This window comes from Natator depressus, chromosome 3 (genome assembly GCF_965152275.1).
Source record: "Natator depressus isolate rNatDep1 chromosome 3, rNatDep2.hap1, whole genome shotgun sequence".
NCBI classification, from domain to species: Eukaryota; Metazoa; Chordata; order Testudines; family Cheloniidae; genus Natator; species Natator depressus.
Genome location: NC_134236.1, coordinates 196,671,308 through 196,690,650, shown reverse-complemented (window position 1 = coordinate 196,690,650; position 19,343 = coordinate 196,671,308). Strand labels below are relative to the sequence as shown.

The 19,343-nt window shown below is 37.5% G+C and overlaps 1 protein-coding gene across 4 annotated transcripts in view; it reads left to right on the top strand.

Annotated features, from left to right (window-relative positions):
- The window catches only part of MACROD2 (mono-ADP ribosylhydrolase 2), a 1,526,954-nt gene that overhangs the window by 747,284 nt on the left and 760,327 nt on the right, over positions 1–19,343 (top strand). The window lies entirely within an intron of this gene.

Below are 19,343 nucleotides of genomic sequence, written 5' to 3'. Positions count from 1 at the left end.
GCAGCTCCTTCTATTGGGCTTATAGGACAATTATTTCTTCCCATAAATTCTAAGAGTATTAAAATTGCCTTTGAAAATTCTCTCTAGATTTGATTAAGAATTTATCATCCAGATCATCAACTGGTGAAAATTAGTGTTTCTCCAAGAACATAATGAATGGTGCCCCTGATTCTCCTCTGCACTGGTGTCACACCTTTGGTTTGTGAGAGACAGATGTCTTCCGTGGAGCAACATTGGTAGAAATCTGTTGAAATGTAGTGCAGAATCAGCCCCAGTCCCCAAACACTTTAAGGGCAGTCATTGCGTTTATAATGACCAGAGTCATTGTTCAGTTCCCATTGCCACCAGTTCTGCCATTCAGTGAGGTGATTTGATCTTGGCATGCCAGCCAGGGAATTATTCTGTGGAGGTACTAACTCAGTGAAGAGAAACTGACCTCATGCTGTTTAGCTGGAATATCAAGTCACTGGATAATACTGTGCTTCCACTAACAAGTAGGTTGATTTTAAGTCTTAGCAGTTGATGTCCCCATGAGGGATAGCTCCAAGGAGCCTTTGTTGAGACAATCACCCTCATGAAATAGAAATATGTGATATGGGGGAACAACAGCCATATAAAAATATTCATAAAGGAGCGTTTTTAAATAATACACTGCAGATTCATCCAGTGGTTGCATATTGTGGGTGTTATCAGCTGTTGGCTGTGTGTGTTCTCTCTGCATGCTGCACCGGCTCTGACCAGGTAGTCAGTACAGCAGACGTCGATCGAAATGTCCAAAGAGCCCACAGACTCGGTTCAGTGGCAAAAGTGCTCAGCCATGTTTACTGCCAACAAAGCACAGTCCTAGCTCCCCGGCTCAGTGTCTACATTTACCCTAGCTCATGTATGCCTGTGACAATGGACCAGCTCAGTGAGCGGTGGGACCTTTCGCTCCCCCCTCAGCCAGACAAAGACACTCCCTTTGTGACTCCCTCTTTTATAAACTGATACAAACAAGTTATGTATTGCCCCATGACGTGGTTAGTTACCACCCTTTACCTTGTACATATTGGTTCAATCAAAACATCTCTATCCATCATCCTTATCTTTAGGAGGAGTCAGTGTGTCCCTGTATCATCTTTGGGGAGAGTGTTTACACCATAACCTTGTATCGGGGTGTTCTGGTACTACCCTTCTGGAATGTGTTTACATGAATACTTACTTAGTGCCTAGGAGTGCACTAAAGTAAACACATTAGGTTAACTGCTATAGAAAGGGCTTATGTTCCAATGACTAGGAAGCCCCTGTGTTCTTTGTGAACTCTTTGCTTATGGGTGTTTCATGGATGCAATCTTGCTACTTTACTTTCCACCCCAGTAGTCAGCCTGCAGGGACAGAGATTCATCTTTGTAGGTTTTTTTTTTTTTAAAAAAGTGCTGTTCTCTCTCCCCTCCTCCCCCGATTCCCCAGAGGTCACAAATTGATGACCGCAGAACATTTTGAAACACCATTACCTTTATAGCTACACTGACATGAAAATGCAAGGCTGTTACCTGTGTAATTCTTTTAGATGAGATATGCAGTGTGGCAAGAACTTTATTGATCAGCCTGTTCCTTTTTAGAAGAACATAAGAATAGACATACTGGATCAGACCAATGGTCCATCTAACCCATCTGGTCCATCTTTTCTGAGAGGAGGCTCATGTATCTAAACTGTATTTGATGTTTTCCTGTAAATATAAGGCTATATTTTTGACTTTCTGGCATATAGACTTGACTTAGTAGGCGTTAAAGAAAGTGCTGACATAGGGCACTACAGGACAAGCTACGATTGCGTGGAACTCCCATTGAAATCTGCATTGAAGGACCAAGTCCTCAGACCTGGAAGCAAGGGAATGCTTTCTTTCTTTTGATGATTCCTGCCTTCCAGGTATAAGTGAAGGACCAATATAACTCCACAGTGCATTTTCAGTCTAGTAGCTAAGTTTTAAATACAGGTTTTGCTTAGAGTATGGAGTAGTTGGTTTATTTCAAAACCAGACAATTAAACAGTCTAAGAAATACAAACCAAGAATTATCATGTTTATATTGATTTTCCCCATACTCCTTTTTATTTAGCTTTAGGATTGATTTTCTTGGTTTTCCACCTTCTCAGTCTCTCTCTCTCTCTCATTCTCTCTGTGTGTATATATAATTAAAGAAAACGTTTGCTCACAGTTACAAAAACAGTGGCATATAGGTTACCACCGATTTCATCCTTTATTCAAAACAGGAAATAACAGTTGTAGGCAAGTATTTGCTTGTTAATAGCACACACATACAGGCAGACGTGCATATATATGTATATATAACGAACTCTAAGTCTAGGAAGGTAACTAATTCTATTTTAAATACCCTCTCTCCCTCACTGTGTTTTCATTAAAGAACTGATATGAAACCCCATTCCTCAGCTCAGCTGTTCTCACATGCACACTGTATTTGATTTCATAACCTCTTCATAACTTTTACAAGAAGAAACAGAAGAGAACATCAGATCTTTCAAATCAAAGTGATGTTTCTTTTCAGTTGGCAGCACAGTGCAGCCAGACAGCATGAGTATCATAAAGCTTTTAATAGGCTAATGGAAGGGAAAAGGGAGCTGAAAGAAAATGCACAGAAAATCTACCAAGTGCTGCAGAAGTACACCTTGGTTCAGTGCTAAACGAGGTAAAATATTGTGCTGTTCAGCTGATAATCTGGAACTCCATTATCACTCATCCATAAACTGAATTATTGGTGACATACAGCCTGGATTATTCTATATCTGTCTCCTACCATACATCCAAAACTGGACACTAAATTATGTTGTCCCACAGTAGCTCAAGCTTTACAACAGCAACAAAAGATTAAAACAATTTTATATTGGGGACATTCAGAGGATAAACAGCACTATATTATATAAGAGAACTGCAGTCGATAGTATTGCCATCTGGGAGAGAATCATTCAAGTGCTGTCAATACTTAAAAAACCTGAAGATGCTTTAAAAAAAAAAAGCTGGTAACATTCTTAACAAACTGATTATAATTCCACAGTGAAATTTGGTGTTCAAGGACATTGTAAATGGTATTTCAGGAGCAATTAATATGGGCAGAGCTGTAATCTCATACACTTTCAAGATACCTTCTTCAAACAGCAAGAAAAGCAAATCAGATTAGGCTTGTTCACATGACAATGAATCTACAGTATTGCATAAACCTCCTCTACTTGACCCTGAAGAAGTCTGTACTTACTGTAGCTCTGTTCTATCTTATCTGAATTTATTACAGCTGATCTTTTGATTAATATAGTACTCAAATCTCATGATTGCTGGCTGGTTTTACTATTCTATTTACTAATAATATGTTAATTGTTTTATTTCTAATTATGTTATAAAAATCATACTTGTAAAAAAAACAACCCATATTTTGAGTAAATACCTTGTTAGAAAATCATTATACTATACATGAACGTGTCAGCAGGGCAGAGACAGAATGACTGGAGAGAAAAAATGCCATTGTAGGCTCAAAGTTGAACACATGAACCCCAGTAGGAATTTATTACAGGAATTTTGGTTTAACCCAAACTGATGCCAGATTGGTAAAAGTCTCTAACTGCAGCCCATCCATGGAGTTTTCTAGGCAGTAAACACAGCAATACAAAACCAAACAGTACAAATTCTGCAGGGTATCTCCTGTGTTTCCCCAGAGCTCCTTGCCATGGCTTCCAGTCAGCACATCCCCCTCCTTGCCTCTTTTCCCTCTTGATGGCAACATACTCTTAAAAAGGCAGTGATCGCTGTACTTAATTTTTTCCCATCTGGCAGTGTCTCGCTGAGCTGCCTCTGAGCCATGACTTGGAATGAATCTCCCAAGAGTAGGCCATTTGTCTGCCTGGATACCTCCTGCTAGGAACACTACGGGGACAGAATGCAGCAGGGCCTTGAAGTCCCTAGGAGCTGTACACGCCGTCACAGTCAAAAAATTAAAACTACATGACTGAATTTTTCTATATGTTGTTGTTATTACCAGTGCTGTTTAAAGAACGCATTAATAGTTACTGTACTTGCCAATACTGACATTCTCTTTAGTGGGCAGAAGGTAAATTAAATGCTAACAGGTGATGAAGTTATTTTTTTTTTGCCTGTTTTTCTTCTGACTGAACAGGAATTGGATTACTTATACTCCCAAAATTAAGCAAATACGGAATCTGTATCATTACGCCAACAGCACATAGTCAGAAGTGAAATTCCTTATTTATTCTGCCTCTGACAGTCTAAAGAAGTAGCTCTTTATTGATCATGCTGATAGCCAGATACACTTTTGAAGCCAAATAGCAAAAACAACAACCCCTTCCCTTCCAAAATAAATATATAAATAAAAAGTATACATAAGGAATTAGAGGCAAGAGAACTTTCTGAAAATAACTCAGATTAAAGAGCATCAGTAAAATTTTCAAAGCTGTTTAAGTGATGTGGGTACCCTTAAATACCATTTTCAAAAGTGGCTTAGGAACCTAAGTCCCATTAACTTTCAGTGCGATTTAGGCACCTAGGTGCCTCAGTCACTTCTGAAAATGGGACTTAATGTAACAGGAAAGAACACTGGTAGTTTTATTATTTATTTGTTTATATTGTGCTAGCATTTAAAATGTGCTGGGCACTTTCCAGTCATACAGCTCAGAGGACACTTCCTTTTGACGTGGCCATAAGGATGCTGAATTGGCTTTCTTTTCCTTTTTATACAAGTCACTGGAGTTTCCCCATTAGCTTTGATGAAGCTTATAAAACTCTCTTAACCCTTATTTGGTGTTCTCTAAAGTGCATCAGATTTCATTCTCTGAAGGGGAGAAAAAAATCCCCAAACAATTTAATATTAAAGTGTGTTGTAGCTGATTTTTCCCTCTATGTGTAGAAAGGATAGAACCCAAAGTCTCCCTTAGGAACTCTGTGCAGGGATTACTATGTGAAAAGTTTTCAGCATAAAATATATTGAGCATTTCTTCAGTCACCAATATTATTGTGCATAGTGGGTCTGTGTATGCATATAATGCTCTCCCCACCCTGTGCTCTTTTCTATTACCACACTTTATTTAGGGAAAGGATGTGAGGCGATGAATATGTGTAAGAACATTTTTGAGGGGTTGGAAAGAAAGGCTAGTTGCAAGGAACCTGAAGTCTCTTCCTTGCAACCTAGTTGCAGCTGCTTGATGAGAGTGGTGAAATAGTGGATTTCAATAGATCAGATGGAAGGTAGGTGCCAAAATCCTGTTGACTTTCAATGGGAGTCAGGTGCCTAGCTGCTCTTTGATTTTGAAAAACCTCCATGTTTACCCCCTGTGTGGCGTTCTCTGAGCAAAGGTTATATTATGCCTATCATAGATTTCTGTTTAGATGTATACTTTTCTCATATGTGTTATCTGTTAAATTCTTAATGCTCATTTTCAACAATATGTATTCTTATGCATGAATTAATGCATCCACAGTAAAATAACAGCTGCTTCAAGGCAGTCTTTAATTAATCAAATCCTTAATTTTATTAAGGTACCTAACCATCAGCTTATAACCTCTGTCGTACAGAGAATCATTTAGACTCATAGAATCATAAGGTTAGAAGGGACCACCGGGGTCATCTGATCTAACCCCCTGCCAAGATGCAGATTTGTTGTGTCTAAACCATCCATTTAATTCAAATTCACCTGTAATCTAATCTCAGTAGCACTCTGCTTTCTTATGTCATTGTTTAACAGATTTTTGTAGAAATCTAAAAAGCATCTTTGGAGTAAACATGTTCTTTGTAAACTTACTGTATGTTAATTGTATTGTGCTTTCAAAATGAAAACTAATGATAGCATATGTTTTCTGAGCTAAGACATTCAGTCGATTTGACCTATTCCCTCCGTGTTTATCTTGGGATTCCAAAGAGATTTACCAGTCTCAAGTCCTTTCCAAAAAGCATTTTAACTATAACATCTAGACCAGTCAAGTCCCATAATGTTCACAGAAAGTGCTCAAGTTTAACTCCAGCAAAGTAGATCAATTATTTTTCCCTCTTGTAAACTGCAAGAACATCCGATGTGAAAAAACTAAAGTTCTCAGCAGACTGTTAAATGTCCTACAAGAGACAGCCCCAGATTCTCAGGGCTGAACAAGTTACCCTTGCAAAGGACCAGAAGATGGAGAGGGAGGCAGAGGTGGCTTTACATGAACTTTCTGTTTCCCTGGTTTTGTCTGTTCCTGGTATACATTACAGCCTGATGTAAAATTACTCTAGCTATGCCCAGCTGCCCACATGTCCAAAGGAGCATTCCAACAGCTGGTGATTTCAGGGGCATAATGACACCTTGGCTCCAACCGATAGTTGGCTGGCTGATGTGGTGACTCTACATTTTCTGAAGTTTTCCCTCTTGGAAGAAGAATTCTGAGAGGATTGGATCCGGTGGGTTCCAGCCTCTCATGGTGCCATTTTTACACAAAGCAGCTGGAGTAGACCTAAGAACAAGGCCCAATGTGATTTTGTTTTAGTGCAAATGTAGGGGCTTCTATATTAGAACCACTTTAAGTAGTTACTATAGCAAAGATGCTATTTCAGCAGATTCTGTTAGAAAGTCAAAATTTCCCTACAGCTACCACATTTTTAAAAGAGATACTAGAGTATTTCCCTAGACTTGAATGACATATCTTTAATACAAAAGAGACAAGGTAGATGAGGTAATATCTTTTATTGGACCGACTTCTGTTAGTGAGAGAGACAAGATTTTGAGCCACACAGAGCTCTTCTTCAGGTCTGGGAAAATGCAAGGTGGAACAGATTCTTTAGCATAAGTAGTGAGCACATATTGTAAGGTAAGGTAGAGTGGCCCGTTAACACCTCTGTCGTCATAGAACAAAAAAAGGAGGTTAGTGGATTACAGATTGTTGCAATAAATCATAAATCTAGTGTCCCTGTTCAGTCCATGATTTTTAGTGTCAAGCAGAGTAATGAATTTAATCTCCCACTTTTGAAAGTGTTGTACAGGGTTCCTTTGAGGATGAGAACTGATAGATCAGATATAGAGTGATCGCTTTGTGAAAAGTGTTCACCTACAGGTGATAGGATGTCTTTGTCTTTTATCATTTTCCTCTGTGAGTTCATTCGAGAGCATAGTGATTGTCTGGTTTTTCCCACATAATAAAATTGTTACTGCGCATTAAATGCTCTTACTGAGGTATGCCACATGTTGTGATAGGCATGTTTAGGATCCACGGATCTTGAAAGGAATATTGAGGGGGATATTGATCATTGTAGCAGTGGAGATATGAGCAGTTGGTCCAATAAATGATATGACCTCACCCATTTTGTCTCTCTAATATCCTGGGACTGACATGGCTACAACTACACTGTATATCTTGAACACCACAATGTGGTAAGTGTGAGTAAATGTTGACTGTTTAGTAGCATCAACTGACATTTCTGTATCACAGGTTCAATAAGTTTTAAGCCAAAATTAGCATATTTCTTCTCCAGAACAGATGATAAACTCAGTGAAGACAAGGGTATCAAGAACATTTTCAAATGTATATGATGATCTAAATGCTGCCTCAACTATGGTGAATATTATTTTAAGTATTTTGGACTTACAGGAACAGATGGCATATAGTAGTATGGTATGTTTCTTTTTATATAAAATTTGTTGCTTTAAATGTAGATTCTTCAGTGATTTTGTTTGGGATAGATGATTTTATTCATATTTGTATAGCTGCACTGTTCACATTATGAGTGTGCATATATTTTTTCTTACTTAAAATGTGGAATTCATTTATATAGTATTTGAGTTCAGCATAATCAACTGATTTCGCCAACACAGCAGGCTAACCCTGATTTTTCCCCCAAGCGCTCAATTTTCAGAATTAATAAATTCAGAATATTAATAAACAGTTTTGTTCTAAGATAAACACAGTGAAAAGTAATAGCTATGAAAGCAGTTTCTTGAAATTAAACCAACCTCTTCTTTAAGTGTTTGCTTTTTAAAAGGAAGACTTAATCCAACATTTATTTTACTATTCTGAGTACATTTTATGATCTGGAGATCTCTCCGATAGGTTAATCTATTATCATCCTACTCATATAGCAGATAAGAATGTAAAAATAGATTTGGTAATTGTGGCACATGCCTTGAGTCATTGTAGTTTGATCAGATGTGTTTGTCATCCAGAAATTGAAAATGTCAACAGAATGTTTTTCTTTTTTAATCATCCTCAAACAATAACATTTCTGTCAGAACGTACATATAATTGACTGTGCAGTTCCTTCAGTAGGAGTTATTTCACTGAGAATTAGGAATTTCTTCTCATCAGGAATATCACAGCATTCATCTTGCACTGGCAACCTCTCTTGAACACTTATGACTATTCAACTAGTTTTCACAATCTGTTGTCCTGTAAAGTAATAAATGGGCCAAATTTTCAACATGCCCATTAAAATTCCATTTTTCATGAATTCCTTAATCGAGTGCAAGTCATTATGTGCTTTGTTGATTCTTAAGTGCAAAGATAATTGCAATGGGCAGCATGAAAGTGGTTTGATTATTGCCTGTCGACTCTTGTGAATTCTAATAGGTCTAATTGCATAGCATCCATTCATCATCTCGGCATCACTTCTTTTTATTATTAGCTCTCCAAATTGTTATGTGCTCAGAAAAAAGTGTTGTAGTATATCAGTGCTGACATGCTACCTGGCCTATTGTAATTTTCAACCCTTACCGCATGTTAGCATTGAAATTAAAAGTTTATTTTGCAGTGCCCTTTTCCAGAAACTAATTAAAAAATTTGCCTCCATGAAGAAATGAATACTGTCTAGCTTTGAATTTGCATTTGTGATACTTCCACTAAACAACAGTCAAGACCTTTTTACTTGTCCAGATGATACCCATAAAACCAGAGCATAACGTGCTAGTTGGAAAACATATGTCAAGGCTTTATGAATCTTTGTTGTTGTTGAACATTATGAACATGGTAAAATCCTCTCCAACAAAAACTTTATTGAGAAAAAGGCAGGAGAAAAGGTAACCTATAGATGTGGTGAACTTGCAGGTCAGTGCAGGCTATGGCCTCACAGGTTGAGCAGCTACTGTAATTAATTGGTTTCAGAGTAGCAGCCGTGTTAGTCTGTATTCACAAAAAGAAAAGGAGGACTTGTGGCACCTTAGAGACTAACCAATTTATTTGAGCATAAGCTTTCGTGAGCTACAGCTCACTTCATCGGATGCATTGTATGGTAACACCCATTGTTTCATGTTCTCTGTGTATATAAATCTCCCCACTGTATTTTCCACTGAATGTATCCGATGAAGTGAGCTGCAGCTCATGAAAGCTCATGCTCAAATAAATTTGTTAGTCTCTAAGGTGCCACAAGTACTCCTTTTCTTTTTGTAATTAATTGGTAACTGATTGCCTTGTCTTTTGTAGTCGTTGAAAAGAAAAGGTCAGTTTAGTCATGGTCAGGGGTGAGTCCAGGGCATCTTTGTGTGTGTTCAGGCCACTTACTATTTTTACTGTTAGCAAGGACACTCTTCTCAAGGGCAAGTCTTCTAATGGGTTGACGACTGAGATCAGCCAGATTCACCCACATGAGAACATACTTTAGGTGAATGGCGGCATGGGCTGTGCCCCTGTTATTTTGGGCAAAGGGTCTATCCCAAGACTTGCATCCAAGTTTTAATGACTATTTAACGTTGTTAAGGTTGTCGTCTGTTTATTGGCAAAAGAAAGTGATGTTTGTATTAAACTTGCCCGTCTTATCAGCAGTGTTCAGAAGAGTAACAGCTGTATCATTAATAAAGTATACAGGAAGTAAGGCTGAGACACTGATTTTTCCCCTTTTCATTCCTGATTTCTTTTCTCCGTATCTGCAAGAGTAACATAGATAGACTTGTGAGATAACTTTTTTCTTTTCATCACATGTGCTGTCTGTCAGTATGTTACTATTAAACTCTGAAGTGTTCATGTTTCCATATGATTCGCTGGTTTGCTTTTTAAGCGGCATGCAGGACAATGAATTCCTGGTGCTAGCATTTGTTTCATTGCCTGCTGATGAAATGACATTTTGACACTACTGTGCATCCCAGAATGAGAGACTTAGAATAGACGCTCAAATAAATATATCACGGATACTCTGCGTGCATTGCATTTCCACAAGTTAGGATCTGGGTCATGTTGATATCAGGAGGGCACTTTAGCCGGGTTTCAGCCATCTGAATTAAAATAAAAATTATGATACAAAATGAGATTCCTTTTCTAGGTATGAGGCTCACTTTACAGTTGAAAGAGCTGTCCCGATATTTCTGTTATCATACTTGTATAAGGCAGTTACACTAACACTGTCAACTTGAAATCTAGTCAATTAAAAAAAAAAAAGAGTTTTTAAATTAACTTCATGAGCTACTCCTGCCCTAGATTCTATTGTCAAGATTGGGATGTATGTGGTGAAGAGTTAAATCAATTTTTTTTTTATTTTAATTTTTTCTCTCTTTGTTGCTGGGTATTGTGGGGGAAACAACATAATAGGATTATGGACTAAAAGCTGTAAAATACACAAAGTAAACAAAATGAAAATGCAGAAAATAAAATATTTTCTTTAATCTTTTTCAATGGGAATAATGTCAGTGTCATTTCTAACAATAGTAGGTAAAAAAGTCTGATTGTTAAATTGAAAGTATCCCTTAATAAAAATGATAAATAATAAAATAATAGTTATGATTTATTTGTATTACTGTATTGCTTAAGGGCTCCAGTCAGGGACCATGATCCCATTGTGATAGGTCCTGTACAAACACAGAATAAAAAAGAGTCACCTCACTTGATCTTCTGTGTTCCAGTCCGCTGATTGGTAATGATAAAGTTATATGAAGGGAGAACTTTACTGTATAGCAGGGACTGCACTGGGGCTGAGCTGTCCTGTTTAAATTATAGTATTGCCAACCCCAAGTGTTCAAAAATCATAAATCAGACTGCAAAAAATCATGACTGGCTTAAAAATCATGAAATGTTCTCTACCTCAGTCAGAACAGCATACAGTGGGAAGTGCAATTAGAAAGTCAACACTGGCCACTCTCCCGTGATGGTGATTCCAAGGTATCTCCTATTTTAAATATGGGATGATTCCACCAGTACTCCAATTACTCTGGGTGTTAGATGCTGATTTTTCAAGGCACGTACATGGTAGTTTCATCTAATTTATATTGAGTTCAGTTCATGTTCTTTAATTTTATGCTGGGTTTTCAAAGGCATGAATGCAGTAATTTCACGTCGTTTTACAGGTACACAGTAATTTCCAAAGAAGTTGCAATGCTGGTCATATATAAGTGTATGTCTTTATATTTATGACACCTATCACAGTTGTACTGAATACCTGCGGAACCCGGCTCATTTTTGGGTGGACTGTACAATCCCTAACTTGCTTCTCCTGCCTGAACAGACCTTATTTTTGTTTCATCTGCTAATGGCCAGGTTCTGATCTCAGTTATATGCTACAAATTCCTTAGGTTTGAATGGAATAGCACTGTTGTATGTGAGCTCATATTCTGGGCCTTATATTTTATGACCAGCATGAGTGCCAGAAATGCCATGTTTTTTACTTGCATCACTGCATTTTCAGGCTGCCTGTGCACCCTTTGGAGTTAGTGGCAATTACTGAGAACAAGCTTTATGTTTTTTTCCAGCTTCCCATGGATTCTGAGAGATCCTTCTCGTCTGGAAACCATTTATGGAGTACAGGTTTCCTTGATTTCCCTGTGGGATCTCTCAGACTCTCTAAATTTCCCTACCTTCCCAATAGGGACTATTGCTTTGTAGTTCTCTCTCCTTTATCATACTTAAAACATACACACAATACATAAAGGGGAAAACTGATTAATCATTTATGAGAAGCATATTCTTTACTTTTTTATGTGCCAAATATGACATTTGTCTGAAAATGGCTCCAATATTTTTTTATGAATAGAGCTTTAAAATATCATGTCTTTTGAATGTAATGAAGCATGAAACATATTGTCTGAAATGTCCAAAACAGTGATATTAGTAATAAAGTATGCTATAAAAGGGTTGAACCTTAAACTGAGCAGTGCTCATTAATTCAAGGCTAGAAACCTCATGCTGTCTCTCTTTATCTGCCAAAAAATGCAAATGTTTGTTTTGCGTCTGCATATAAAGTAGGTACACAGAGTACATATTATTTAATGATGTTCAGATCCAGGAAGGTGAAAAGATATGATGTACATAAGCAAATGAATACTTTAAATCTATTGTGAACTGGATTTTTTTAATCCTGTGCACTCCAGATTAGCACAGTGCAATCTAAAAAAAGATGGATCGCTGCATTAAGAAAAGTGAAGTAATCAATTTTACTTCTCAAGAAATGTATAATTAAATAACTGAAATTAGACAGGTTTCAGAGTAGCAGCTGTGTTAGTCTGTATCTGCAAAAAAAACAGGAGTATTTGTGGAGAATGTTATGATTCCTGATGTCAGATTTGTGTCCATTTACTCTTTTGCATAGAGATTGTCCGGTTTGGCCAGTGTACATGGCAGAGGGCATTGCTGGCACATGATATATCAAATCTGACATCAGGAATCATAACGTTCAAAAACTGGTAGGAGAACACTTCAGCCTCTCTGGCCACGCAGTAAAAGATTTAAGGGTGGCAATTTTGCAACAGAAAAGCTTCAAAAACAGACTCGAACAAGAAACTGCTAAGCTTGAATTAATATGCAAACTAGATACCATTAACTTGGGTTTGAATAGAGACTGGGAGTGGCTGGGTCATTACACATATTGAATCTATTTCTCTATGTTAAGTATCCTCACACCTTCTTGTCAACTGTCTAAACTGGCCATCTTGATTATCACGACAAAAGTTTTTTTTCTCCTGCTGATAATAGCTCATCTTAATTAATTAGCCTCTTACAGTCTGTATGGCAACTTCCACCTTCTCTCTGTGTATCTATCTATCTATCTATCTATCTATCTATCTATCTATCTATCTATCTATCTATCTATCTATCTATCTTCTTACTATATGTTCCATTCTATGCATCCGATGAAGTGGGCTGTAGCCCATGAAAGCTTATGCTCTAATAAATTTGTTAGTCTCTAAGGTGCCACAAGTACTCCTGTTCTTTTTGAAATTAGACAGTGGTCTTGGGGGATGATAAACAGTTTACCTTAATTTAACATGTCTGCAGATTAAAAATGCACATTTTATATACAATTGTGTGTAGCTTGAAATAGAGTATGAACAAGCTGAGCAAATTTGGATATCAAAGCATTAGTCTACGTACATATGGTAGGCACGGTAACATTTATTATGTAAGATATTTGGGGGCAATTCTATTTCCCATCAATTAAACTTTAGATATCCCTTTTCAGGACTAATATGGCAGTGCTTATTGTGTAGATCGACTGCTAACATTTACAAATTAGAGACCTTAATGCTTTGTCTTGGTATCATATTTTTTTAAATATTCAGCTAAACGCAATACATTAGTTTTCTCTTGAAAATACTTACAGTTTGGTCTATGATTGACAGGGCACAGCTTCATTATGTAGTTGGCTAGATGGACTGATTATGGATATGAATACGCGAATGGGATAAATTAAAGAAATGTGTAATTGATTCTAGACTTGGTCTGCCAGTTCATTAACAGTCTGAATATGGTGCACTCACTTCTGAAAAAGAGAGAATGAGAGAAACTTATTTGTACTTTTCCATTTGCTTGAGAATTTATTAAGTTAATATTTTTGCAGGCTAACTTTACACTTTGCAAAGACCAAGAAAGGAATATTTGTAAATTACATCTGTGCCTTCCATATTCATTTTGGATTACAATCACATACTTTTCAATTTGCAACTGAATGTTGTTTTTCATCCTTCTCTGCTCTTCCTCCATTTGCATTTTGTATGTATGGCACAGCAGAATATTATATGTGGTTTTGGTTTTTTACAGATCTTCAGGGTGATGCTTTTGAAGTGTTGAATAAATGTGCAAATTATATTTATGTTCATTGTTGTCTAAATAGTAACAGGAATGGTGAAATGTTCAAGGGCCTGCTATACCTCAAAATAGGTTGTGGTTTATGCAAGAGTCAGATGTCCACTCCTGGTTATGCTGATCTGGAGCAAAACCAAGCCAAAGTAAACAGAGATAATATAGAATCATACATTGAGATAAATGCTTAATTGTCATGGTCTGTCCTCTTTGACCACTGAGGCCCCTAGCCAGGTGTCTGATAATCAGTTCAGTACAGCTCATATAAGATACAACTTTGCAAAAAGGAAACAACACCTTCAGTTTCTTCCTACTGTGTCTCACAACACGCACTGCTGGATTGCCACAGCTGTCTGCTACAAGAAATGTCTTAGAAATCCTGGTGTAAATTAAATTGTTCCCTCGGTCCCATAGGTGACTCTCCTTACGTTTAGCAGCTCTAAGCGCTGTAGTCCTTGTACCAACCCTATCTCTTCCCCTGTCTGTCTTCCCCAGCATGCACTGGAACGAGAGAAAATCCCTCTTCCTTTTAAAAGTACAAACATTTTCATCTCTCCGGGATATTATCACTGAAAGCAGTTGGATCCATTTCTATGTGCTGAGTAAAAATACGCATTCAACATAGGCACTGCCCCTCGGTGAACTGTTAAAAATTGATGTACAATGATATGGTAAATGATATACAATCACATTCACACAGCTTTCTCTCTAAACTAAATTTCTTGTCAGAGACACTTGGCTTTGCTGCAGACTGCGCAGAGTAAGGTTGAAGTTTTAAAGGAACACTGGCAACTTAATTTTGGTATTAAAATTAAAGTTTTTAACCAATTGCAATTTGTTAGCCCTCACTAAGATCTGATTATTTCTTACACCTTTTTTGTTTAACCCTACATACTGTGGAAGGGGTCTCCATGCTGGCCCTGCATAGGCTAGCATGGAAGGCCACTTTAGGTTAGACTGGGGCAGGCCAGAGAAAAGCACACAGATCCACGTTTACACTAATACAGTAGCGCCAGTACCCCTATGCAACTTGCAGTGATGGGCTGTGGCCATGGGGGAAAGGTGAGTAGTGCAGTACCCAGCCCTGATGTCCAGAGTTAAATGTTACCTCCCCAACTTCTCCACATTCCAGCCAGATGGAGTCCAAATTACTCAGGCTCTAGGCAGATAGAGCATTAAAACCTTACTGCTCTCCATGTTTCTTTCTCCCATTAAATATCTGTGTTTCAGATTATTTCCCCCCAAACATAGTAGCCTGCATTTTGATGTTTTCTGCCCATGTTTCTAATCTCTCTAGGTCCCTTCATACTAGTCCTCTCTGTTTTCACTGGTGTTGCAATTTTACCCAATTTAATATCCTTTCTCCTATTTTCGCAAATATGTTTCATTTACTCTTCCAGAGCATTACTGAGCGTACTAAATGAGAACAGACCTAGTGCAGATCCCTGAAGTACTGTGCTAAACACCTCTCAGCTCAATACTTTGCCATTTATCATTACTCTTTGTTTATGTTCCAGAAGCCGGTATTCAGTCCCTTTGGCTGTGTTCCTATCCATGCTAACTTCAATTAATCTGGAAAGCAAAATCTCATGTAACAAATACTGTATGAAATACATTAAAAAAACAAAATCTGAGTATTTCTACCATTTTTGCCTTTATCCACTAATTTTGTAATGCTTTTATAAGAGTATAAGAACAGCCATACTGGGTCAGACCAAAGGGCCATCTAGCCCAGTATCCTGTCTTCCAACAGTGGCCAATGCCAGGTGACCCAGAGGGAATGAACTGAACAGGTAATCATCAAGTGATCCATCCCCTGGCGCTCATTCCCAGCTTCTGGCAAACAGAGGCTAGGGACACCATTCCTGTCCATCCTGGCTAATAGCCATTGTTGGACCTATCCTTCATGAATTTATCTAGTTCTTTTTTGAACCCTGTTGTAGTCTTGGCCTTCACAACATCCTCTGGCAAGGAGTTCCAGAGGTTGACTCTGCATTGTGTGAAAAAATACTTCCTTTTGTTTGTTTTAAACCTGCTGCCTATTAATTTAATTTGGTGACCCCTAGTTCTTGTGTTATGAGGAGTAAATAACACTTCCTTATTTACTTTTCTTTCAAAACAAAAATAACCAAGTTTGTTTGGCAAGACTTGTTCTGTGTAAAGCTAGCTCCTTATTGCTCCCCATATGCTGTTATTTTGCAGAACTTTAGTGATTTTTCCTTTAGTTGTATTTCAGTATATTGTTGGGGATGGAATTCTGACTAGCCAAACTAATGGGGCCAAGATACCCACTGCAGAATTATTTTTGGGAGGGATCCAGGATTCTGTTGTCACAAGGCAACCAGAGGAATATGAAAACAGAGTGAAACATCCTGACCCTAGGCAACACTTGAGGGTTGAAACAAGAAACTCTTCCTAGATGTATATAAATAAAATAGTCCAGTCTGGGCCTATCGGTCCTTAACATCATGAATTCTTTTTTTGTTTGCCTGCATCAGCATGTTCATGGAGGATTTAGCCTTTGTGCCAGACCCTAATATATAATGAGGTAGTGTATACATAGACAACGTATGCATGTATATATTAATTTTACTGGCAAAGTGTAGCAATAAAATCTTCACTCCCTGTTCATCTGCTGACCATACAACGTATTGAGACATTATTATTACACTGCTAATAAAGTCCTGCTGTATCATGTGTTTGTGATAATGATGTGCTTGGAATAGCAATTCACCAGAGTGATAAGCAATTAAACAACAAAAGTCATTTTCTTACCCCTTAACGCAAATTTAGAAACGCGTTGACAGACATGACAGGTCATTGCATTAGTCAATAGGACCACCTGTTCCTGATTTCTATAAATTAACATACAAGAACTATTTAATCACATTTAAGGGAACCTATTTACATTAAGTGCCTAGGGATACGTTAATGTGATGTTAACGATGCACAGTGAAAAATCACAAAAAGTCAAGAAGTGCAAATTCAAAGGTTCCAAGAAAAACATTAACTTGGTTTACCCCCATGTTTTGGATGTGCTTAGGATTTGCATTTTACAACACAGAGATTAAAAGGATAAAGTATATATTTAACCAGAAAAACAAAAGCAGAAATTCTTCCAATTGGAAAGAAGGAACACAGCAACTAACTCAGGATTTGGGCTTTAGTCCAAAACCCCATCCTGCAGTTTATTAATAAATTATAATTGTAATTCATTTTCCCATTTCAGTTTCAGCTTTTGGATAGCTGTACCTTCAAATACATATTGGATCAGTATTAAAAAACTTGGAGGGAATCATTTTATGATCAGTCCTCTTCTCTTACACAGCTTTTCTATTTTCCGTTATGTTTGTTTCATGTTCATTTTGTTTGTCTGTTGCTTGATGTATAGTTGTGAGTTAAATATGTATGATGGTACCCTCTAATTCTAGTTTCCGTAAATGTGTAATGGCCTTGGAGGAGAGCAGTTTTACTGATCTCTAACCTCCATCCATTCTGTTCTTGAGGCTTGCCTCTTTCAAGAAACAAATATTGAGAAAATGACCAGAAGTGCCTTTTCTTTTTTCTTTAACATTGTTAAAATCGAACACAAAAACTTAGAAACTTTATTTGCAAAGTTCCTACTTGGGGCATTGCTATAGTCATATTTTATAAACACCTGGTATGAAACATTTCCTAATGGAAATACTGACACAAGCCTGTCACTTCCAGCATAGGCAAGTTATAAACCAGCTACGTTATTTGTTTTAGTTAGGTAGTAACAGTTCTGTTTATTATATTGCCTAAAGTACACACTAAAAATAGTGTTTCTGTGAACTCAAAGATAAAACCATCTTAGCTGTTTGGATCACCAGTTGTCATCCTACTTGTCATCTGACAAAGACTAAATGTCTGCTTCGCGTTTCAGTTTTTTTAAACAATTTAGAAGGGCACTGCTGTAGTTACTATATAGCAGCTGTGACAATCAACAGAAATTATCCAGTCTGTCCAATCTTGTTCCTATAACTAGAAGACATTACTGTGATTAAAAGGAGAAGAATGGTAGTTGCCCTTTTATGTGCTTCTCATTGTGTATTTATAGTAGTTAGGAAGGCAAGCTGTATATATCCTTCCAAGTTTGATTCATACTGGATTCATGAAGTTTCCTATCAGCTATCATTCTGCTGTATTTATATTCATTTGGGTTCTCTACAGTGTGCATTCATCAACTAAAAAAATGCTAGAAGCAAAATTCAGTTCAAATTAGGCAAGTTTTGTGAAGTTCTAAGAGTCTGTGATTCTGCGTGTCCATGCCAGAAACAGAGTGGGATGGTGGCCACCTCAGAAAATTCAAGAGAAATCTGGAAAGATTCAGAGAGAGATTGGGTGTTTATATGGATAACAAGAATATACCGTTATAACAGTTAATGCAAACAAAGTTTTGGAAGGGGGTAAAAAGTCTCATGCTTCAGCATTTAAGCCAGTCTTTATTATGGGTTAGGATGAGACCTTCCCAGGAGTAAATTATCCCACATATGTCTCCTGTGACATTCTTGCATCTTCCTCTGAGTCATCTGTTGCTAGCCAGTTTTGATGACAAGATGCTAGATTAGATGGTCTTCAGGTCTGATAAAGTCTGGCTATCCCTGTGTTCCTTTGTGGAAGGCAACTGATGTTGGTGGAACTTGAGAAGATCAAGTGCATTTATAGATATTAGATCAATTCACCTTTGATTTGACATGCCCTCCAATGTACTACGCACATGTATTGCCGCAAGAAGGGGGAAATCGTGGTTTTGGCAAACATATAGATTCTATGATTTCCACAGCAGCCACAACTTGGTCCAGAAATTCTAAGGATGCCAACACTTGGAAATGCATGCAAGCCATTCATGTGTGGTGTAGAGGTATTAGTTGACTGGTGTGACTAGCTTCTGTGTGAGATGAGAACTGTCTGATTACTGTAAACAGCATGATATGGCAAGGAGGTCAAGGTATAGTACAGGACAATGTACAAGAGAGTGGGTCATCCCTGATTACTGCTGCCACGGTGGATTGTGGGGGACTATCCACAACACACAAAAAAGGATGTAGCTACCTGTCATCTTTACTCATCCTGGTGGTGTTACTGCATGTAGAAATGGGATTTGAAAAGTAAATGTGCTCACTATATGCAACTTTTAAACAAAATTTAGAAATATTTTTAACGATAAATTTTAGTTTATAGTTTTTTAAGTAATTTTACTTCATTTTTTCAGAGAACACCCTGGTTTAAGAACTTTATATCTGGTATTGTAGGACCTGGTTACTATGTCAATGAATTCAGAAGAATTCTACTGCAATCCCT